The sequence below is a fragment of the Pseudopipra pipra genome, chromosome Z (genome assembly GCF_036250125.1).
Source record: "Pseudopipra pipra isolate bDixPip1 chromosome Z, bDixPip1.hap1, whole genome shotgun sequence".
In the NCBI taxonomy this organism is placed as follows: Eukaryota; Metazoa; Chordata; class Aves; order Passeriformes; family Pipridae; genus Pseudopipra; species Pseudopipra pipra.
In genome coordinates this window covers 73,321,730-73,345,002 of record NC_087581.1, presented here as the reverse complement: position 1 = coordinate 73,345,002, position 23,273 = coordinate 73,321,730, and positions in this window count along the sequence as shown.

Genomic DNA, 23,273 nt, shown 5'->3' with positions numbered 1-23,273 from the left:
CCCCCATTAATGAGAATATAATTACCCCTTCTAATTGAATGGAGGTACCTAACAAATTGCAGCATTTCACTGGAATTATATGCAATGTATTGTGTTGTACATGCTTGTGGAACAAGATATTCCTTTGCTTTGGGGGTTTAGCTGTTGTTTTGTTTTCTTTGATTTCTTTGTAGTCAACAACTCTGAATTAGTTGATGCTTAAAATGAAACGCTTCATCCTCTGCAAAGTAGAGGAAAGCATGAATTCTTAGGAGGAATAAATATTGAGATTAACCTCCCTTCCATCCTCCTTGGATTCAACTCTCTTATCAGGAATCCCAGGACAAATAAAACAAATTGACACAAGTATCAATAGTTAACATATTACTCAGTCAACTAGTAAGTTCACCATATTTTTATTTTAAATTTAAAGTAAGATCTATTCTAATTTGCAATGCAGGCCCCAATTTGCTGAAGCAGAGATGCATTACAAGGAAATGAAATATGTGATCACAAAGAGAAGAAGTTTGTGAAGCAAGTATATGACTGTTTATAAGACTGTGACAGTGTTATATACTGGCCTAAACATTACGTGGCTACCACCTTGAGCACAAAATCCCTCTAATTTTATTCAAGGTATGGGGGTTCCCTACTTCCACAGAAAGTGCAATTAAAACTGATTAACAAGCAGAAAAAAGGTGCTCTGAGCAACAGAGAGATTTTTGTTCTGAGATATTACAAATAATATGCATTTTTAGTTTATTTTACATTTTTAATGATGAAATAAAGTGACATGCTCTTTCATATTTCTTTATGTTGTATTCTATATGAAAAGGAATTCCTCAGTAATTAAGAGATTCTACTTTCATCTTCCTGTAAGTTGAAGTTAGAAAGTGTCTTCTGGGACAAAGGGAAATGGAAGAATAAAATCCAGATGTTTCCAATGTTATTATAATGGATGAGAAAAAACCCTTTAATTTAGATCGTGTTCAAAATGCCTCAAAAATTGAATATTAATGCTTGTGGAACAACCTCAAACAGTGAAAAGGAATTTTGGATCATTTTCTTTTGGCTATTCTGCTTGAGATACCAAAATTAAATTTTTTAAATGTACTTGAATATACTTGAAACGTGTTCTCCCAAAGTCAAAATGCTCAATTGTGATAATATTTTAAATTGAGGTGACAATGTCGGATGCGAATGTCGAAAACCCAGTGCTGACACGGGAATTCCAAGTGATGTGGGAACACAGAACAAACATTATTATGCATCCTGTTCCCAAAAGGTTCTATTTCAGAGTCAGGTCTTGCTCCTTTTTGAAAGTGTAATTTTCTTTTGGGGGTCTTTGCAGCAGCTGCTTCCTGAAATGTACATAATCATATATGACCTAGATTTCTGCTCAAAGTAAGAAGATATGACTTAATCAGGAAAGGATTTTCTATTTTTTTTTCCTGCACCTTTAGTATGACATTGAATCAGTCAATTTAAAGTGTTTAATAATTTGAAATTGTTTTATTTTATTTTATTCTTTTTTAATCTGTGATTCAGAATGTGACTACAGAGTCACTGCATAAGAAGAGAAAGGAAATTTTGGTTAGGTTTAACACATGCAGGCAGTGAACTTAAATAATTCAATTCCTTATAAACAGTAGTTCTGGAAAACTGTGGATAGTATTTTTCACAAGAGGCAACAGCTATCAACCATTGTTCCAATCTCCAGTGTCTCAGAATGTGAATGGAAAATAATTAAAAGAATGGTTATTGATAAATCAACTTTGTTTTATTCTGGTAATTCTTTTGTATTAATCTTATTTCAGTCACAACAAGGAGAAATATTTTTACAGCATTTTGCCAGACAGAGTTCTACAGAGATCTATTTGCTTCAGCAGGGATCCATTTTGAATGAAATAATTCGCTGATGTTTATCTAGAAAGAAGTTTTAGCCCTGGAGTATCTATTAATTTCTTGAAAATCCTTGAGTGAAGCACATCACTGTCAGAGGTACTTTGTGACAAAATTTGTGATATTTTAAAACATATCTGCATGAATTTATTTGCAGACATTTCAAAAAGATAATTAATCTTATTATGATGTCATTAAGCTACGGTTTCCCTACAGGCTGTAATATGAATTGCTAAAAGTAACATTTTAAAGCCATTAAAATGAAAAGAACTTGCCTGAAGCTAAAAATCTGTGTGTTCTTTAATGATATCTAGTTTTTAATCTCTGTCTAAGTAGCTGATTTCAAAAAATTAATGCAGCAGCCAATTGGCACTAGCTAAGGTACATTACTTACATGAGGATAATGAGAGGGAATATTTTCTCATGCATTTGCATAGTATTATGCTTTAACAATTAACTGATTTTGTCAGATATTTTCTGATTAAGTAATCGAACAGATCCTTCAAATATTGATATTTACGTTTTATATACTCCAGCATCAGTATTTTTGGAACAAAATTCTTTTCTTGGGGAGGTATTCATAATTTAAGAATAGCTCTGTTCGTATTGGTGCACTTTGCCTTTTGCTGATGAAGAATGACAGAAGCAATCCTTTTTTTAATGTTAATTTAATTAAGAAATAGTCTGTTGCTGACATGGAAGAAATCACCAAGGAAACCAGGCAGTGTATTTCCTGTTGCACAGCAGTGTAGTCCTGGCTGTATTCAATTTATGCTGCTTTCTAAGTAATAATGATTAGTGGGGTAAGCCCCATATTTCACTCCACACCAGAGTGACATCACACACAAAGCTTAAGGGAACTGAGTTATATGACCAAGGAGAATGATGCCCCTGTCTTTTTGCTGTTATTTTGTTACAAGTGATATTCTGATCTTCCTTTTATCTCCTTTCCTTGCCCCATCAATTCTGAAGAAGACATGAATTTAAATAAATCTGACCAACTCCTTGGTAGCCCAGTAGATGAAGTATCTGACTCAATTTTCTAAGGACCTGAGTTCTGTTTGGAGGTCATTTCTTTTTTTTTTTTTGGTCTTCAAGCACGCACCATTGATTCTAGCAGAAGTAGCAAGTTTCAAAAGACACTGTATAGTCTGTTGAGAGAGCACTTTGGGAGGCAGGGAGGAAGGAGATGCTTGTCATGCTGCTGCTGAACCTTTCTCCCTTCCTGCCAACACTGGTCCCAACGGCAGAGACTTTCATGATTCGTCCTGCCAGTTAATGAAAACATTCCTTGATTTCAAGATCTGTTCTTGGGGAAAGTAGAATAGATTAGGGGAAGTTATTAGGTTCAGGAGGATTTTTGTTGCCAGTGCTTTGATCCAGAAGCAATATATAGCACAAAAGAAGGCTCCCAAGTAAAATTTTCGACCAAATCACAGTTTCACAGAATGGTTGAGATAGGAAGGGACCCCTGGATATCATCTAGTCCAACTGCTCTGCTAAAGCAGGTTCACCTGGAGCAGGTTACTCAGAAATGGATCCAGGTGTCTTGCTGAGAGTTGCCTGGGAAAAGAGACCAACCCCCCCTGGCTCCCCCCTCCTGTCAGGGAGTTGCAGAGAGTGAGGAGGTCTCCCCTGAGCCTCCTCTTCTCCAGGCTGAACAGCCCCAGCTCCCTCAGCCTCTCCTCACAGCACTTGTGCTCCAGTCCCTTCCCCAGCCTCGTTGCTCTCCTCTGGACCTGCTCCAGCCCCTCCATGTCCTTCCTGAGCTGAGGGCCCAGAACTGGACACAGCACTCCAGGGGTGGCCTCACCAGCGCTGAGTCCAGGGCAAGAATCACTTCCCTGGACCTGTTGACCACCCTGTTCCTGAGCCAGGCCAGGATCCATTGGCCCTCTTGGCCACCTGGGCACACTCTGGCTCCTGTTCAGCTTCCTGTCATTCCCAGCTTCCAGGTCCCTTTGTTCTGTTGCTGGGCACCACTGAAAAGCTGGGCCCTTGACACCTGCCTCTGAAGTTGTTTGCATGCATTAGAATCATAAAATCATAGAATTATTGGGGTTGTCAGAGACCTTCATAATTATAGAGTCAAACCACTAACCAAGCACTGACAAGTTCACCACTAAACCCTGTTCCTAAGTGCCACATCTCTATGTCTTTTAAACAACTACAGGGATGATGACTCCACCACTTCCATGGGCAGCCTGTTCCAGTGCTTGACAACCATTTAGGTGAAGAATCTCTGTTCCTTTTTGATTGTGGCAGCTAATTTCTATTTTCTTTGATTACCTTTCATGCTAAAGGATCTTGTAATGTTGCAGCTTAGATTCAGTGTTGCTATCTGGAAAGAATTCAACAACCTTTTGGCTTTAAACTGTGATGGAAAACACCATTACTGAGTGATTTAAAATCAATGATGTTTACTGTAGAGCTTTACCTTTTGTAGTACAAACAGCAGGGTGTATGAGAAGTCTTTTGAAGAGAAATTGTGGTACTAACCTCCTCAATAAGGTAACGACTGGAAAATATGTATCATCAAGGGAAATCCAATCAGTTGGTCAACCTATTTTAATTCAGGTTATCACACAAGCATTTATAAAGCTTTGAAAAATAGCTTGTTTTGGTTTTTAATGTCTGAATGCTGATAAACTGCAACTGGAAAGAAAAAGTTCCTTTTCGAATCATCAATGTAGCAATATGTTTCTCTAAGACCTGTTACATTTTTATTTCCAGCAGTGAAGTGGAATTTTAGTGAAGGGTGTGTGCATTGTATTGCTGGGGGTGACACCAAGCAATAGAGTTTTAAAGGATTGTTCTTCAGTGCTGATCAGCAACACATTGATCAGCTGACAAAAATCCAGGAGGAGATCAACAGTAGTTGGAGATCTAATTCTGGAAGAGTGAATTAATTGAAGATTTTCAGTCTGCACCAGAAGCAATTGAAGACAGCCCTGATAAGAGTCTTAAAAATTATAAAAGTGTTCTTCAAAGCGAGAGAAAATAATCAGTTCTCCATGTCCAGTGTAGATAAAACAAGAAGTAATTGGCTTGAATTTCAGCAAGTGAGATTTTAAGTTAGACATTAGAAAAAATGTACTAATAGATAGGACTGCTAAGCATTGCAATAGTTTGCCTGTGGGTGCTATTGAATCTTTGTTGCTGGAAGTTTTTCAGGAGAGGATAGATAGGCTGTCATGAATGACACTGTCCTTCTGTGGCAAGACCACTGCCTAGATGACATTTCAAGGTTCTTTTGTGCTCTTTGACTCTAATGCTGCAACTGATATAAGCTTCTGACTTTGAGCTGAAAGCTACAAAGTCTTAGCAGAGAAAATCCTTATCATAATTAGAGCTTTCCTTGATCCAATCTAAATCTGCAACAGTAAGAACCAAGTGGCTGGAGAGTATGTCAGGTTAAAAGACTCAGTGGTTAAAAATCAGTGAGTTACAGAGTAGGAAAAAATGGGTAGGCATACTGCTAAGGAAGGAAAACATAGCATGCTTTTGGAGAAAAGAAATTCTATTACTTTTTTGAAAGGCATGAATGGCTCTGAAGGGAGTGTAATGCTGTGTTCACTTTTTGACTTTCAATTTGAAATAACATAAACAATGCTAATGCAAATTTTCTTAAGGCTGGTAACTGCTAAGGAATTTGCTTTAATGATCTACTCTCCCTCTCTACCCCCACTTAGAAGTTCTTGAAATTGCTGTTTCAAGAAAACAGAAGGGGGAAAAGAGAGAGAGAGAGAGAGGCAGAATGCTTTCTGACAAGACACTTATCCTGACAGTTTTGATCAGGAAGGGATTTGATGAAAACCAAATAATTTTTTTTTAAGTCATAACTGTACCACATACTGGGATCACACTCCCCATCCACTAAAGAGGTAAAATTACACTCAGCAAGATTCAAACATACACTGAATTCTTCAAACACCCCTGATATCCTGGCAAGGTGTGGGAAATGGAAGTGAAGGAGGGGGGCAGAAATTATGAATCACTAATAATTTTTGTCTTTAGCCCTACTCTATGAATGGCTACACATCATGACTGACTTAGAAACACTCACAGAAGTTCAACCTCACATGAGTTGCTCAGGATTTAGAAAAACAAACAGGTGTTTGTTTTAAAAAAAAAAAAATTACATTTTTCCATAAATATCCTTTTTTTTTATTGCCTTGAATGGGGTTTAATCAGCCTCCAGTCAGCTTCAGTGTTTGTTTAACAGAAGAGCTGTGATCTGTAGAACTAATATTGTAAGTACTAAAACACTTCCCAGGTGTGTATGGGGTGGGACTCCTTTGTTTGTTGGGTGTTTCTTAACCATTTTTAATTTTGGTGTAGGAAAGGGTAAATTGCTTTTTTTCTTTTTCCTTCCCTCCCATAATAAAATCTCTAATGAAAAATATTTTCCTGTGTAAATATTTGTTAGGATGGCATAGTTTGGCCCAATAAAGCTTTTTATGGTGGTTACTGATTTTAGAAATATTAAGAATCGCTGTTAGTTCTTTTTTATTTCTTATGCTTTATTTTACACACGAAATATTTCGTTTTCCTTAGTCACTTATTACCACTGATGAAAAAAGGCCTGAGAGGAGAAGGTTGCTGTGCCTAGAAACAAGAAGGGTAGAGGAAGAACAAGGTTTTGTTTTTTTTGATTAGTTGGTCTTTGAGGTTCAAGAGAGAAACTTTCAGCAAAAAAGGAAGCACAAATGTTGATCTAGATGTAAAATTGCCTGCATTTAACTGCCATTTTGTTTTGTTTTTTAATACTGGACATGTAAGGAGAAATACAAGAATTTAAAACTACCCCTTAACAATTTTAGAGTGGCTTACATACTGCTGTGTTGCTTAAGGAATAGGAAGCTTTTTTTTGTTAAGGACTAACCTCTGATGCAGCTGCTCTCACTTAATATACTCTATACTGACTTTCTAGACTGGCAATTGAAAATCATAATGGGAAAATGAAGGCCATGAAATTCCCGTTTCCAAGTAAGCTGAGCATATAAAAATTGGAGAATAATGCATTTAAATTTATAAGCCTGCATTGTAAGTTTTAAACATCAATTGAAAATGATAGATTTTATTTTTTTTTCCAATTTCTCCCCCCAAAAGCAACAAGAAAATTTTTGTTACTGATGCTTTTTAAGTCAGTAGCACAAGCAAAAATTCTTTTTAGCAAGCAATGAAGCTGACTGCATGACTCTCTGATGGAAAAAAAAAAAAGAATTGCAATTAATATAAGGTTATACTGAATAATGTATTTCTACAGATTCTTTAAAACCAACAAATTAATCAGAATATGTTGCATAATCAGAACTAGTTATTTACATTTTTCCATAGATATCCTTTTTATTTTTTATTGCCTTGAATGGGGTTTATAATCACCCTCCAGTCAGCTTCAGTGTTTGTTTAACAGAAGAATTGTGATCTGTAGAACTAATATTGTAAGTACTAAAAGACTTCTCTATTAATCAATGTTTCTTTTGGTAAAATGTTCTTTCTCTATCTGGATTATTTGTCTCTTAGAGGTTCCCTTTCATATAAGCTCTTGCTGTAGTTCAAGACAATCAAATTTCAATTAATCAGCATTTTCTGACAGAAAGCTGTTTAATTGGAAAACCCCTGGCAGAGTCAATTATTGCTTTAATAATTAGTATCCAAAAAGAGGTCAGGCAAGAGACGAATTTAGAATGATGATAATATGATTATCACATTCTTCACATCGTGGTGGTCTACCTGTCAGTATTCTATGCAAACATCTTTAAATAAGTTTTTTAAAGAGTACCCAATGATAATTGTCTATATGGTGCTGTGTTTGCCAGATGCTTAATTTGGTAGGATGCTTAATTTGGTAGGAACAGCTTCCTTCCTTGCAATGAACTGTTATGAAAGATATAGACCTCAAATTTTGAAAGATTCTTTTTGAATTTGCATTGTGTCACACGGTTGCTAGAAAAACATGCCTTGAATTATCAAGGTACACTAAAAACTGTAAAATAAGGATGATTTGTGGTCTTATTTTGGGGTGAAAGATTTATGGGTTTATAGAACACGAAACAGATAAAAGCATAAGAATAGAGAACAAAGTGAAAGTTACAGAATTATGTAATTGTCTGCAAAATTTAAAACGTAAAAGTTATCTGAAATAATTTATGAAGAAGAATAATATTAATTTTTAAACTTGCTATTTTTCAGTGAGTGATCAGACACTTATGTAGACATATATATCATTCAGAAGAGTTTTTTTAAGATCAAATTGTTCACAAGCTTTGCTCTGACAACATTATTTTTTGTTACCAACCATTAGCAAAATTTTACTGATCTTGTGAATCTCTCAGTAGTAAACAGTAGTAAATCTTCTAACCATTTTTTTGGGATAAACTTGGTTTCACTTCTCAAAAATACTTTTCAGGATGTAATTCTTCTTCTGCCATTTAAATAGATTATTTCCTTGAGACAGCTGAAAATATAAATGCTGAAAGAAAAGATATTAACTAAGAGGACAATGGCTTTAGGTGTCATAGATACTACTACAATTGTACCTGTATATCTAAATATATTGTAAGATACCACAGAATTATTTTCCTTGAGGAATCACTGTCAAAGCCCATAACAACAAATTTGCTGTAAACCTATAATTTTTATTTAATACAGGTTTCAAGTTAAGTCAATTATGAAATATAAGAGGTAGAGACAAAATATCAGTTCCTAGTAGCTGTAAATACTATATAGCACAATTTCTGTATTGAAAGAATGAAGCAATTAAGAGTCTTCCCATCTAGTTCTGTTAGTCCAACAGAGAAGATAACAAAGCAACCCCAGTTTTTACACTTTCTACTGCTACTTATTAAGTATTGGATGGAGGAAATGGATGGATATTCCAGTTTTTTTTGTTCAGTACAAACCTCCATTTCTAGCTCTTGCATTTGTTATTGCCTTCGACCTGTGTCAGGGTGAACTGGAAAAGTCAGAGGCTGCAGGTTTCCCAGGGGATTTTTTAGTATCCATGGACTCTTCTGTAAATTTTTTGGGTTAGTATTAACAAATATTACAAATATTACAAAATGACTTAGTGGAGAAAAATATAGGATACTTCTAGTTTTTATTGCTAACTGGGGCAGTGCTTAAACCTTCCACAAACTCTCACCTTTATGGACTATGTATTCAATTGATCTATTTTCATTTACAGATTTAAGCATAGAAGGAAAATTGTGTGGGATTGAAGCCTCAGCTATTACTGCCTCATTCAAAGTAAATGGTTTTGGTTTGAGAGGTTGAACTCTGAATTTGAAAAGGGGTCAAAGAAATCATTCTTGCAAATGATGACCGTGTCTCTTAAATTTTAAGACCCAAAAGACAAGATATCTGAACAGCTCATTTGCTGAGGTGAAATTATGCAATGATATAATTATGGGAGATAGCAATATATTTCTTTATAATATGTAAGGAAACTTACTACAAAATATTTTTACTCCTTAGCTTTACATATACAACAGAGGATTTATATTAGCATGCAGCAGCAAGAGTCCATTTAACACAATCCTGGCTTGTATTATTATTATTATTATTATTATTGCTTTTTTATACTTTTGACTAACACTTTGCCTTGTTTTGAAGACTTTTCCACAACAATAAATGCTGTTTCTGTTTAGTTCTTTCCTGAAAATAGTTTCCCTGGCAATGTGCAAACAACAGCTACAACTGGACTCAACATCTAACCAGCCTGAGGATTTCCCATCCCTGTGGTTAATTCAGCACAGAATATGTCAGAAATTTAATTCAAATATGAGCAAGAACCTGGAATCATATAACTCTCTTGGTTCTTTTTCTTTATAAACCATTAAATATTCATACTTTCCCCTTCTTATTCAATTTCCTGATAATTTATTAATTATAATATATTATTTATTAATATTCCTGACTTCTTATGAAACTTCTTTCATTGGCATACCTCTCTGAACAAAAATGGGGCTAAATAATTAACTAAAGGTGTGACAAATATTAAATAATACATATTAATGTAATAGCTGTTTCATTATATATTTTTAAATACCTTCATTTTTTTATTTAATTTTAGTTTCAGTTGACTCCTCTCACTGTTGTTGTCATATTTCAGAGACAATTCATATGCAAAATAATTATACTCTACTCTGCAACTGCAGATATAACAATAGCTGGTTGAAGTTTGAGAATAACTGGTGATGTATCTCTTGATCACTATAGACACTCTTTACAGTAATGATTAGCATTGCCAAGTTTATCCTTTTATAATTCACTGCTTCTTTTGTAATGCTTTGCTCTTTTGCACTATAGTAAATTTATACACTTATTCTTTAAAGTTGATGTCTGTGTTTCTTAAGCCCATCCTCGCCCCTGGTGGCAAAACAAATCAGCAAAACACACTGAAAGCCTCTGTGTCCTATTTTAAGGTTACATAATATGATATAAATATTGTAATATATATAATTACTATGATAGTGTTTGATGAAGCTTCAGTATGAAAGGTGGGGTTTTTAAAAGTACAGTTTATCTCTGAAAAAGAGAGTCAAAAACAAGTATCATATAGTCATGAAAATCAGAATAGTATCCAAGGAGTCAGTGTCTCTGCCTACCACATAGCTGCAATTACACAAGATATCTGTGTCATTGAGAACAGAATTTGGCTGAGAGCCACTAATAATTTTCTGGTTTGGTGGTGGTGGTTGTCCTTCTGGTTGGAGGTGGTGGTAATTTTATTATTATTATTATTTTTCTCCTCAAGTTCTATTGAAGATTCTATTGAAGACCATGTGTGTTTGAATTATAGACAGCTAACCATACTACAAAATCTTGTATTTTTTCTGGGTTGGTGTAAATCCCTTTTTCTGCCCACATGTTTTCTCCATACATGGACATTCCCCATTTTTCAAAATTATCTGCATATTCTTTTTTTTCAGTCTTTGGTTCCTGCTTTGATAATTTCCTGTGTCCTTATAAAATCAGCTTCTCTTTTATTCTTGCCTCCCAGTCTATTTGTTTTCCAGTGCAGCAAATTTGTACCTCCCTTCCTTTGATTGCATTCTAAATTCTTTTGTGAGTTGAAATATATGATTAATGATATATTAATAAGAACATATTGCTTCCTAAACAGAAGTGCTTTGACTGATACACATTGATTGCTGGGTTAGGGTCTTGCAAGATAAATTGGTCTAAGAATCTTTTGGTTTTAATTAATTTTAATTAATTTCTATAATTAATTTCTGATCTATATTTTGCATGTTTAAAGAGGGTTTTTTTGATGTTTTTTGTTTGTTTGTTTGTTTTTCCTTCAAAGTAACAATATCTTTAACTTTCAAGGCACATTATTCAAAAAGGTAGGAATATCTGATTAGATACTTGAAGAGGATTCTTGTAATGACAACCTTCAACTCCTAAAAGTGTTGGTTATTTTTAGTATAAACAGGCTCCTTTTCTTTTTTATATTATTTTTACAAAAAGTTGTCTTTCCTTCCAGCATAAAACATAGTAAGCTGAGAGCTTTTTTTCCAAAAATTGAGATTTTTCTTAATTTCCATTACCATCTCAGGTTTAACTGAAATTTGTAAGAAACAGAAGTTATCTTTGTACAAGTGTTTATTTAGAGGGACATTCTCTGGTTATACTATAAGGTTAAGAGAAGTTTTACCTATCTATTAATTAGAGTATATTATAAACACCTGGTAGAACAAAAGTAAGGACTTATTATTAGGCTATTTCATTGACTTTTAAAATGGTAAATAATTAACTGTGTTTAATTTTTGAGGGAACCACTTGTGGCAGGCACAACTTTAAGTCGTTTTTAACATTTCGGGTAAGAACACTGACCTATATTGTTCCTGACTTATTTAGAGTTGACTGGTAATGCCAAGTAAATTCTTTCTTTGAAATCTTTCTTTGAAAAGAAAGAAATAAGTCATTTTCTGAACATGTAAGAAGAAGGATGGTCTCCCGAATAGAATAATACCTCCTGATATCCAGGTATTGGACGTTTCAGCAAGATACACGAGTAAGAAATGACAAATCAGTAACTTCAAAATGTAATCTATAATGTATAATCAGCATAAATAAAACAAGTTTTATGAACTTCCACGTTTAAGACTGAGAAAAAGAATAGGGTTTGAAAAATGTATCAAATTTTAAGTCATAGAAATGGAAAAGTAATTATTTTCCAGAATGTATCCTGATATCATCAATTTTCCTGCATCAATTTTAAAGCATATAAAACTATTATTAACCATTTTTTTAAAGGAACAGTCTTTTCTAAGACAATTTTTTTTCAGTCATCTTGCTTTTAGAAAAATGAACTAAATATTTTTAGGGAAATCAATAAAAAGATCAGCAGTTTTAAAAACTATGCTTTTCATATATTTACATGCTAAATTTTGACTGGGGGATTCACATGAATGTATTATAATAATTTATTATTATAACAATTTATATTAATTAATAATATTTATTTTATTAATATTAATATTAATAGTCACAATTATATTATATTACATTATATAAACATTGTACTCTACTATAATATAATATTTATTATATTATATTATATTATATTATATTATATTATATTATATTATATTATATTATATTATATACTATTATATACTATTATATTATATATAGTATATATTACATTATATAATACATTATAATAAATATTATATTATTATATATTATATATTATAATATTATATATTATATATTAATATTATAACAATTTATAACAATGTATTATAACAATTATAACAAGGAAGTGCATATTAAAAAAAATTGTAAGTAAGGCTGGTAACTTATTCTTACAAAGATGTATGTAGGTATAAAAGTGAGCTCAAAAAAGAAATCTTTATAGATATGAAATTTAATACCTCAGGAAGACTTCTATAAATCAGCAGAATACTGGTATCCATTGAAATTAGAAAATAATTAGCAAAAATAGAGAAATTGTTAAGCATTTAAAGAAAAAAGTGGGAAATAACAGTGAAGTGCAATACATTAATATTTATAATTATTACTTATATTTGTAGGATAATGACTATTCTTTGAATGATGCATGTATACTTTCTTTTCTACTTCAAAAATCTCGCTGACAATGTTTCTTGAAAATTAAAAATACAATTCATATGGAACTGGCATTTTCACTTGTGTGCAATGAAACACCAGGCTACAGAAATTCTTAGCATTTAGAAAATTAATAACTTATTGAACTAATAAGTCTGCAGGGTTTTATTACGTTTTGTAACACAAAACCATACTTTGTGTTTATAAAGAGAATGCTCTAAACTAATAGTGAATGTGAAATCCAAAAGCTCACTGAAAATGTGTTAATAAAAGTTGTATCTTGAGTTTTTAACTATCATTTTGGCCTTGTGATTTTAGGTTTTTTTTCTAATTCTTGCTGGAACATTTATCAAAGTAATAGTAACTGGATGACTGGTTTGATATCTCAATCTAAACCACTTTAACCAGTTCAAATCTTAAAATGAATATTTTGAAACTACTTTTAAATAGTCATCTTTACTGTTTTCTAGTGTTAGTTTTAATTTTAAATTGTTACCTTTTCTGTAAATATATATATATATATTTAATTATCCAAAGGCTCGGTTTAAAAAACGGACAAAAACTTCAGACAAACAAGAAAAATAAAGAATTACTAATGCCATAAGTGCTACAGAGTTAGGAAGTTACAGAAGTAAGTTGTGAGGATAATTCATGTAAATCCTATCCTGCTACAGTTTTTTTAGCCAAACTCCAAATTTTGATAAAGCTGCAGGTTCATTTTTCGTGTTTCAGAACATTTTACTTTAAGCAACATGCTTCCAAAGAACAGAGTTTTCATTTTAGATATTCCAATTAGCAGATTTTTGTTCTCTTGCAAATAATTCTTAGTGGGAAGTAATAAAGGACCTGGGTGAGGTCATAGGTTCTGGCTGGTGGGCTTAAAAGTCAAAATAGAAAAACAAACTAAAAAGGGAAGGGGAAAAAAAAAGAGGAGCGAGTCTTTTAAGGGGCTTAGCTGTCACAGAAAGGTCAACTAAAAACTCAATTTCTATATATTAAAAAAAAAGCAAATATTAAGAGTGGTGGAAAGCAATTTCCTGAAAAATCTTTTATTTAAACAGCAAGAAAACCTCCAGCTTTTATTTATAAGCCAAAAAAAAAAAATGCATATATTGACATTTTTACAGAGATAGAATTAGAAGAGACACTAGAGATAGAAAGAGTCGTCTGAATTGAAAATAGCTATGGAATCTGGTCTAACATGTTCAAAACCCAACAGCTAGAAAACCAGATACAGAAAATCCAGGGAATGTGCTCTCAATAGCAAACTCCATCCTTGGAAAGGTCAGTGGCAATGCTGCAGTGATAGGATGATGATGACTGATGAAAATGCACATAAATTTATTCTGGCAATTTTCTTTTTTTGGTAAACAATCTTTTTTTTCCAGGTAAGCAATATACATTCTTATTGTTCTCCAAAGTTTAGGTCTATCTATGGTTATATAGATTTAGTTATATCATTCGAGAAAATGATATAATTGCATTCTCTCTGTAGATATGAATGGACTTTTAGGCAGTAGAAGCCTCTTTCAAACAATACTGGTTTTATTGCTTTGGTTTTTTTCTCATTTTATTATTTTAGTATCTCACTCAATTCTTCATTATTCCTTTATTTTCTTCCCATTTTTGTTCATTTGTTGCACTTTTGTTTTCTTCATTTATTTTTCTTCTCATATCTCTTCAAATATATTTTTCTTTTAATTAATTCTTTTTTACCAATTTATTGTCAATTTGAGATGGGAAAAGGAGAGAGGGAATGCATAGATTTAAAAAACCCAGCTGTTATCTTCCCTTTATTCTTTTCTTTCTTGTACTTCTCAGTGGTTTTAATATATCTTAACGTCTCTCTTTTTTTTAATTATTATTTCTTTTTTTCCCCCTCCCCTTTCTCTCATCACTGCTGACATTTGCTCTGATGGTATGTTGAATAAAACTCCTTGCTCAACTCTGACCCTGTGAATTTTAAGCTGCACAACTGAATTCATTTGTCTGTTAGAATAGGAACTGAGGTATGGTGCAAGTAAGGGAGTTTATTGAACAAATTACATCCCTTCAGTAGACTCCAGAGAACTTTTCTGAAGCCATTTAGCACTTTGCTGGTGGTGGGTTTTTTTGTTCATGTGCCTTTTTTGTTTGCTTGTTTGCTTGTTTTTGAGAATGAGAAGTTTTGGTAACATGATTCATTCTGTAAGAAACTTCCAGTGGAAGAACAGGATGAAAAAATGGCAGTTCATGAGCAATCTGCCTACCAAGTGACCTTCCTTGGCCTTTAATGTGTCATAGCCCCACCATATTCCTTCCTGCTATTATGAGATGTCTCTTAGCCTTTATCACTAAACTGCTTTTTACCTTTTTTTTTTAATTCTTCTTTTCCCCCCTTTGACTTTGCCCTGTTTTTCTTTTTTTCTCTTAATTTCCCTATAATATCTCTTTTATGTGTCTTCTCTTGCTTATGAGTTCTCTGCAATGCCTGCTGGGATTCCACATTTTTTTCCTTTCACACCTTGATTTTTTTTTTCTTGTGTTTTAATTCAAGTATCTCCCAGATAGAACTGGATTCAAAACTGTTGTCTAAAATTAGGTGAATAAGGATAAATTCTGTTGTTGAGCTGCATGCTCTCTGTTAAACAGATGTTTGAGATGTTGTGTACTGTTTATTTAAATTAGCATTGTAGAAACAAACTGGTGTTTGTGATTTCTCTTTCATGAATTACTTGATTTTGTTTCTGTTTAAGGCTGCCAGGGAAATCATTCATCTGTGCTAAGTGAAAGATAATGCACGTACAAAGGAAAACGTTGAATTGAGTGGTGCATGTTAGAGACTATGAAATGAACTGTCATCACAGAAAAAGATCCATTTATCACTGCAAAGATCTGGCTAAAGACTTTTCTTAAGTATGTAGCTTTACATAATGTTACAGTCATATGTTAAACAACTATTGCAGTTAAACCTGTTTTGAAAGTTCTTATCCCTGTACCTCTATCAAGATGCCAGATTTATTTACTCATTTGCACAATGAACAGGATCAGACACAAGTCCACCTGAGAGCCTGTCTAGCACAAAATTGATTGAATTTGCCTGGATTTTACTTTTTGTATCGTAGAGCCACTCACATGCTTACATAACCACTATGCAGGGAGCAAGAGAGGGGCAGAAATAAAACCTGGAGTAAGGAGAAAACACTGTAAACACTTAACCAGTGTTTTTTCTTTTCCTGTATTTAACGCTGCTCTAGTTATGTGTCATGTGCCTGGTACCTGCTTCGCTGTGAAGAACTGTTCTAGTGTTTCACAAAACATGTAATTACTCTTAAGAAGGAGTACTGCTTTCTTCAACACAATTAATCCTGGTGTCGGTTGGCTTTGAATGAAGTGGCTAGTGAAGCATCAGAGTACCTGCAGCTCAACCCCATCTAATTAGAAATCTCTGCAGCTCAGTTTAAGCTTTGCACAAAGATTGCTTTAAAATGAGAACTTACAGAACCGTGTACATGCTATTCATAACTTGCCTTCATCCCTGGGCCCAGGCATATCAGTGTAATTGCTGAAATTTGTAAAGCAGTTTTAGCACCCACATATAAAGATTGTTTGTACCATTTGAAACTTTGAGATGTACTGCTGGGTGAAACAGCACAAACAGGGATAGGCATAAGTCTTTCCAAAATATACTTGAACCCCTGAATATAGAAAAGATGGTGCAAGAGGCAAATAAAACACAGAGGTAGAGCAAGTAGGAGAACATCATTGATAGGACATCTTTACAGGGTATTCCCCCATGGCAACAGAGATGTTTCACTATTTGATACATTCAACATTGGTTCCAGTAGTAACTGTAATTCTGCTATCCCTCTTAAATGTTCGGCTGTGATGCAGGTGGAGTACCACAGTCAAAAGGATACAGATAATGTGGGCAATGATAAAAATCTACCAAAACTCTTTGCCCTTGAAACTTGATGAAAGAATTCGCAAGCCAAAAGAAAAGGGGGGAACTGAAACAGGAGCCAGGCCTGAAAGAGTTTTAACTGAGATGTCTTGGCCTGCTAACAAACCCCAGTACCTGTGTTGCTGGAAGAACATTTCAGGAGCACTGGTTCATATCATGTTCTGTTCTGATCACTGGACCAAAGGCCTTATTATAGAAAGAACAGGAGTAGTACACACACAGTAATAAATTAGGTAAACTAGACCCTTGAATAAGATCTAGAAGGCCCAGAGCCAGGATTTTGCAAGCTTGAAGAATTCAGGTCACCTCATTGAAGAGGTCAAATTGAGGAAGACGTCCATGGCGACCACCAGAGGGATGAAGGCTTGAGGAGAAGACCCCACAGTAGAAGACTGGGCATGTCTGGAAAGACTCTGCCCAGAGACCAGCCTGCTTATTAATATGTATAATAAATGATGTAACCATGGATCTAAAGTGTATAAAATGGCTTAGTTTTGCACTTTCAAGTAGAGCAAGTTTGTCCAGCGCGAGCTGGCTTGCTCCCAAATTGAATAAACAAATACCTTGCTGCTTAAAGATAAAAAAATGTCTCTGAGCAGTCTTTTGGGCCGATTTTTCAGATTCATGGGGTCTGTGGCTAAATTTGAGTAAGTGTGAGTGGTAAGGACTCATTTTAATTGTAAGCATTGCCGTTATTGAATGAGCTGAGCAATGCAATCTTGATCCCATCTAACACACGTCATAAATACCCTGATAAAGAATAATTAGTCTATGAAAATCTCAGAGCCTTTCACCTTGATTTTTTTTAGAAATTATGATGTAACAGCAAGGGAAGGAAAGAGTCCTGTGGTGGTTTACACATCTTTGAACCTTAATAGGATTATCAAATGTAAAAATGAGCAGGGTTTTTTGTTTTAGTTTTGCTTGGTTTGTTTGTTTGTTTGGTTTTGGTTTGGTTTGGTTTTGTTTGGTTATGTGGTTTTGGTTTTTTTTTATTTTTAATTTGAGTTTTCTCAGTATTTCAACGGTTGGATATGCAGATGGAATTAGAGTCAATATATTGTCAGATGCCCTCAGCTGGCAGGGGAAATAATGAGTTTCTAAGAAAGTTGGTTAACTCCTAGATATTAGGACCAAAACTACAAAAGGTTTGCCCTACACACAGTTTTAGAACACATTTAACTTGAACAATTTAATTTGGATGTGATGAAAAAAAAAATCAACAATCAAATAAACTTCTCATGACCAAAGGTTTGAAGCAACTTTAAAATCCTCTTTCTAAACTCTGATGCCATTTACTAGATTAAAAGCAAATATTCTGGATTTAGTGCCACTCATACAAATTTTAAAGTAGAGGAGAAAAACAATTGGTTCTGCAGAAAATTGTGACATTTCTTCTACGCCATGAACAATGTCATTGGCATATGTGCTATTAACTGTGCATCTGACAAAGCACTTTGTCTTCTTTTATAGGCAAAATTCATTGCTTTGCAATGCAAACAGAGCACACATTGAGCACTCACTATTGCAATTTTTAAATGCTGCAATAAGAAATGGAATTGCTTAAAACAGAAGCACTGGAATTTGTTACAACGTTGGGAAAAATGTACAAACATGAACTCCTCTAAATCAATTGGCTCTGAATTTCTGGTGAGCTACATTTCATAAAAGAAACAGTCGTATGTATGGAAATGGCCTACTTAATTCCTTTGTTGTTTGCCTGATTAGGAATAAGTTAGTAGGGGGTACTATTTATTTTAAATGAGAAACAACATTTCCTCGGCCCCCCACAGGATAGTATAATTTAGAGAAATTCTTCACAGGCTTTTATTGGTCCCAGCTGTGAACAAAAACACTAGTTGTATGTTTTCAATATTACTTCAGCAGTTCAGCACAAAAGGAGATTTCCAACTCCAGCATCATTTCTTTACTCTCCTGTTGTCCCACCTAACATTAGCTCTGTGCCACACTGTAACCACAAAGCATAAGGCAATGCTCTTATTAAATAAATTAAATTAAATGTTGCGCTGGAACGAAAATCCTAAAATGATAGGGCTGCTGACACTTAATGTGTCAGTGTCAGTCAAAGTCCATTACCACGCAATCCTGCCTACAGGAGAGGAGATCATGCACTGTCTCCTAGAATGGCTATAGCTCCAGACTAAAATCTTGGAAAAAATAGAAGAGAAACCTTTCTGGAAACCTTTCTATATAAGCACTTTTATTTTTTATTTTAACACCATGTCAGTTAACAAAATTCTTTCACCACTCTTTTGTTTGTTTGTTTGTTTGTTTTTGTTTTTTTGTTTGGTTGGTTTGGTTTGGGTTTTTTTGTTGCTCTATAAATCTCCATAGTTACTCCTTGCAGGGTAAGTCCCAGGTCACTCATTTACCTGTAACGCCAGATTCAACCATCAAACAGATAAACGTCCAACTTACTTTTAAGAAGGTTGTACCTTTTATAATATGAATTAAAAACTTTTCAAACTTAATGTTTAAGGACATCAGCAACAGAATCCTTAACATCTCAACACACGTGAGTAGCAGAAAAGCAGTTTTATTTCACCTGCAGAAATCCAGGTGTAATACTAATGTATGTTTCTCCTCAGCCTTTATTGAAATAATACCTGTGCCTTTATCTTGCCTAAAAGTTTCAGAAATTCTAATTTACAGCTCTGACTTGCTGAGGGTGGTTGTGTTTGCTGCTAAAATAGAAGACATTTCCTACAAGATTTATCCTTCCAGTGTGGATGTTTGTGTGTGTGTGTATTTGTCTCTGTGTGTAGCTAAAGCTACCACAATAAATGTATATAAGGAAAAGAAACAAACAAACCCCTCCCCCCCCAACATGCATTTATATTTAAAAGCAGAAAAGGTGAGTATTTTTTCTTAGTGACATCTTCTTAATTGACATTTGAGCACAGGTTTCCTCCTCCATCTCAGAGAATTTCAATTAGAGATTTTGTGTCACATCGGAGGTTTAGTGTAAAAGGACAAGGGATCAGTTGGAATGATCATCCTTATGCAGACAAGTTGGAATGATCATCAGGACTGGATATGAGCACTTCCCATCCATTGGCTATGAGTGGCTTGAAAGAAACAAGTCCAAATGTTTCTATCTATGGATAATCTACAGTGCTCTAGTTTATAGTTAAATTTGACCGGGTTTGGTTTAATCACTGTGAGTGATAAAAAGAGTGGCATAGATATATACAGGGAGAAATAATGGGCATAAAATTCACTGAATTCCTCAGTAGAACCGAAAAATAAAGTGTTCATCAGATATTATTGAGATGCACAGAGTTTCATTAATCTCGTAGAATAATACAATATATCTGTTGTAGAATTTGTTTTTAATATAGCAATATATCATGCACATAATTAAATATTAATTTACTCCCATTTTATATTTTACTTCTTCTGTCCTCTGTATCCCAAATCTCTCTGAGTTTCTCACAACCATATACACAACTTGCCTTTTGCAACATTTCTCTCTTAAACTACAATGTTAAGAGTTTTTGATGATGCAAGGATTTTTTTGCAGCTGAGATGAAGTTCTGTCAGGAACCATAAGCAAGCCTGATTTTTTTTTTGTGTATGTGTACTAGAAAATTTTCTATATCTTTTATAGTAAATCTTCCTTCCTTTGGGCAGGAAACAATAACCATTCCTTTCAACTGCTGTTTTAGGAAATACTCCTTTGCTGGAAGGACTTTGTTTATTATGTTGTGGGAGTTAAATTTTTCAGTGGTTTTAATTGACAGCGATGTGTATTTCTAATGCTAATCTTTATTCCTTGTACAGTAATTTTAATCCACATATTAAAGTATTTTTCCTGTCCTTCATATGGGTTAATCTGAGCCCTTGTATGGGTATATTTATGGGGATATAGTACTGTGATACAGCTGTGCTGATCTTGATTCAGTGCCAGAGGTGTTTCTTACTAAATAATTCTGTACCATGTCCCTTTCCCAGAGTAGCTATGTCTTGAATATTTTCTTTTCAAAAATACATGATTTTCAAAGCTTTTTGAGGCTAATAAATAGCTCCATCTAGGATCTACAGTAGAGAACTGACTTGAAATAAAAGCCTTATTACTAGAATGGATCTAAAAGGAGTTTTGTTTAGAAATATTTTCAGCTTTTCAGTGGAATCTTTTTTCTGGTTTGGTTTTGTTTTGTTTTAACCTATGCACTCATTTATTACTGTAATTTTTAAAAGAGAATAAACAGGAAAAAATTTTAAAAAGAATAAACACCTTTTGTCTGGAAAGTTTAAATGCAAAATTATTGTTGTTTGGTTTTAAACTTACTGAGGGTTTTTTTTTTTCATATCCTTTCCATCTTAAGATGAAAAAAAAGGTTTGTAGAATATGAGTAAATGTACAGTAAGACTAATTTTCATTGCAATCCTGGTGTTATCTGATGAACATTTGACACAAGTGAAAGCACAACTTACAGGGTTTATTTAATGAGTAGCATGTGTGTTTAAAAACAATATGTATGAGACTGTATCATAGATATGGGGAACAGAAACTGTAGAAAAAGGTAAGGGGTTAAATATTTATATTTTCAACTCGTTTTTATGCGGTTTGTTTCAAAAAAAATATAAAAAAAATAATTGAAAAGTCCCTAACAAGTCCACTCTACTGCATATAATTGAGAACCTTGGTATAAAACATAAAGCATAGATTTAATTTAATTTGTATTTTTAAATACCCTTTGGAGAATTAGCAGTTGATGTTATCATCCACAGTAGTAGAAAAAAAATGGAAATTTCAAATCTTTGCTCCTCTCTCCTTGATTGTGAATGGTGACTAGGACATGAGTAGAAACTAAGGTTCGCTGGAATGATGTGATAATTATGAAACAGGTGGCAGTGAGGTGTGTACATAGTCTGCAGTATCTTAGAAATGTACTGTTGGGATATACTTAATATTCCTTAGACACTCTCTGGTTCTACCTTTCTCAGTCTATGGTGGGATACAGTAGAAATAGAGAAGGAATCTGTTTTCATTTGCAAGTTGTGCACAATTTGTGGTGTGTTAAATCAATGATCCTTGAATCTGCTACCCTTGACAGTGGTTCCAAAACAATACCTGCTGTGCAGTGTGAGGAAGGAGCTTCACAGAGCATTTCTTTGATAGTAGGGTAACAATGAACTTTTATGTCAATTGTGCATGTTATATTATTTGTTCATGTGCTCTTGCTTTCTTGCCTTTCTTGTGGATTTGGAGTCATACGTGTCACTGTGAGTTTAATCAGCATTACAAGCAGATATGGAGGTTTTTTTGCCCCCTCCTGGATAATCCCTTCTGCTTGCATTTCCACAGCCTTTTTATCCCCTCTTCAAAGGTTTATATTCAAGCTACTGTCCTTCTGGGCAACAGTGTCTGGGTAGTGGTGTTTTTAATCAGTCTGTCAGACCCACTCTGCAATCAGTCTGAGGCAAACTTATTGATCAGTTGATCTTTCCTCCCTTCAGGAAGCTTCCTACCTCTTCAGTACTATGAACATGCATAAAATAACTTAGTGTGTGCTACAGTTGATAAGATTATTTTGTTAGTCATTCTTCCTGATGCTCCTAGCAGTGTGAAAACCCCCTTTTCTGCCTGCTGAGTATTCAGCACAGTTATCACACACCTAAAATATCTCTAGTCTGGCTGTATATTCTGCTTTCTGGACTCCATAACTGTCTTTTGACCTGATATACATCTCTTATATAAACTGATATTTGTGCATTATCTCTTCAGTCTTCTTTGGTTTTGTTAATGGTTTTATAGTGTATATAATTTTAAGATGCATTGTAATGGTTTGATATGATGCATGATAGTTTGATGTGGCTCATTTTGTGACTGAGTGGGAAGGCTCTCTGTAGCATAGAAAATGAGTATCCGAAACATAGCTGATGCTTTATTTATTCTCACTCTCAGCTCTCTTACATTTTTTATTTCCATACCTGTCTCTGCAGTCAAATGCAGAGTTTCAACTGGCACAACAAAAAAATAACAGGCCTCACTACTCTAACTTTGCTCAAATTAGAGAAGATAGCATTTTCTAATTCCTGCAGTAATCAGAAAGGTTTCTTTTGAAAGGGGAAAGATTTTTAGTGGAATTTCTGCTTTTCTGAATAAGAGGTTGTATCTACTGTTGACACCAAGCTGCTCTTTTGAAAGGATGCCTTCACTTGGCCCTTTGCCAGTGACCCTTTGTTCTCCTATGTAAAAGAAGAAAAAGTATCAGTACAACTTCAGTTCTTTCATCTTGTCTCTCTGACTAACCTGGCTGATGTTCCAGAACTTGCACTGCTTGGAGGATTAAGGCCTATCACAGTAGATGCAGCCAAATTTCCTTATGTGATTTCCTCT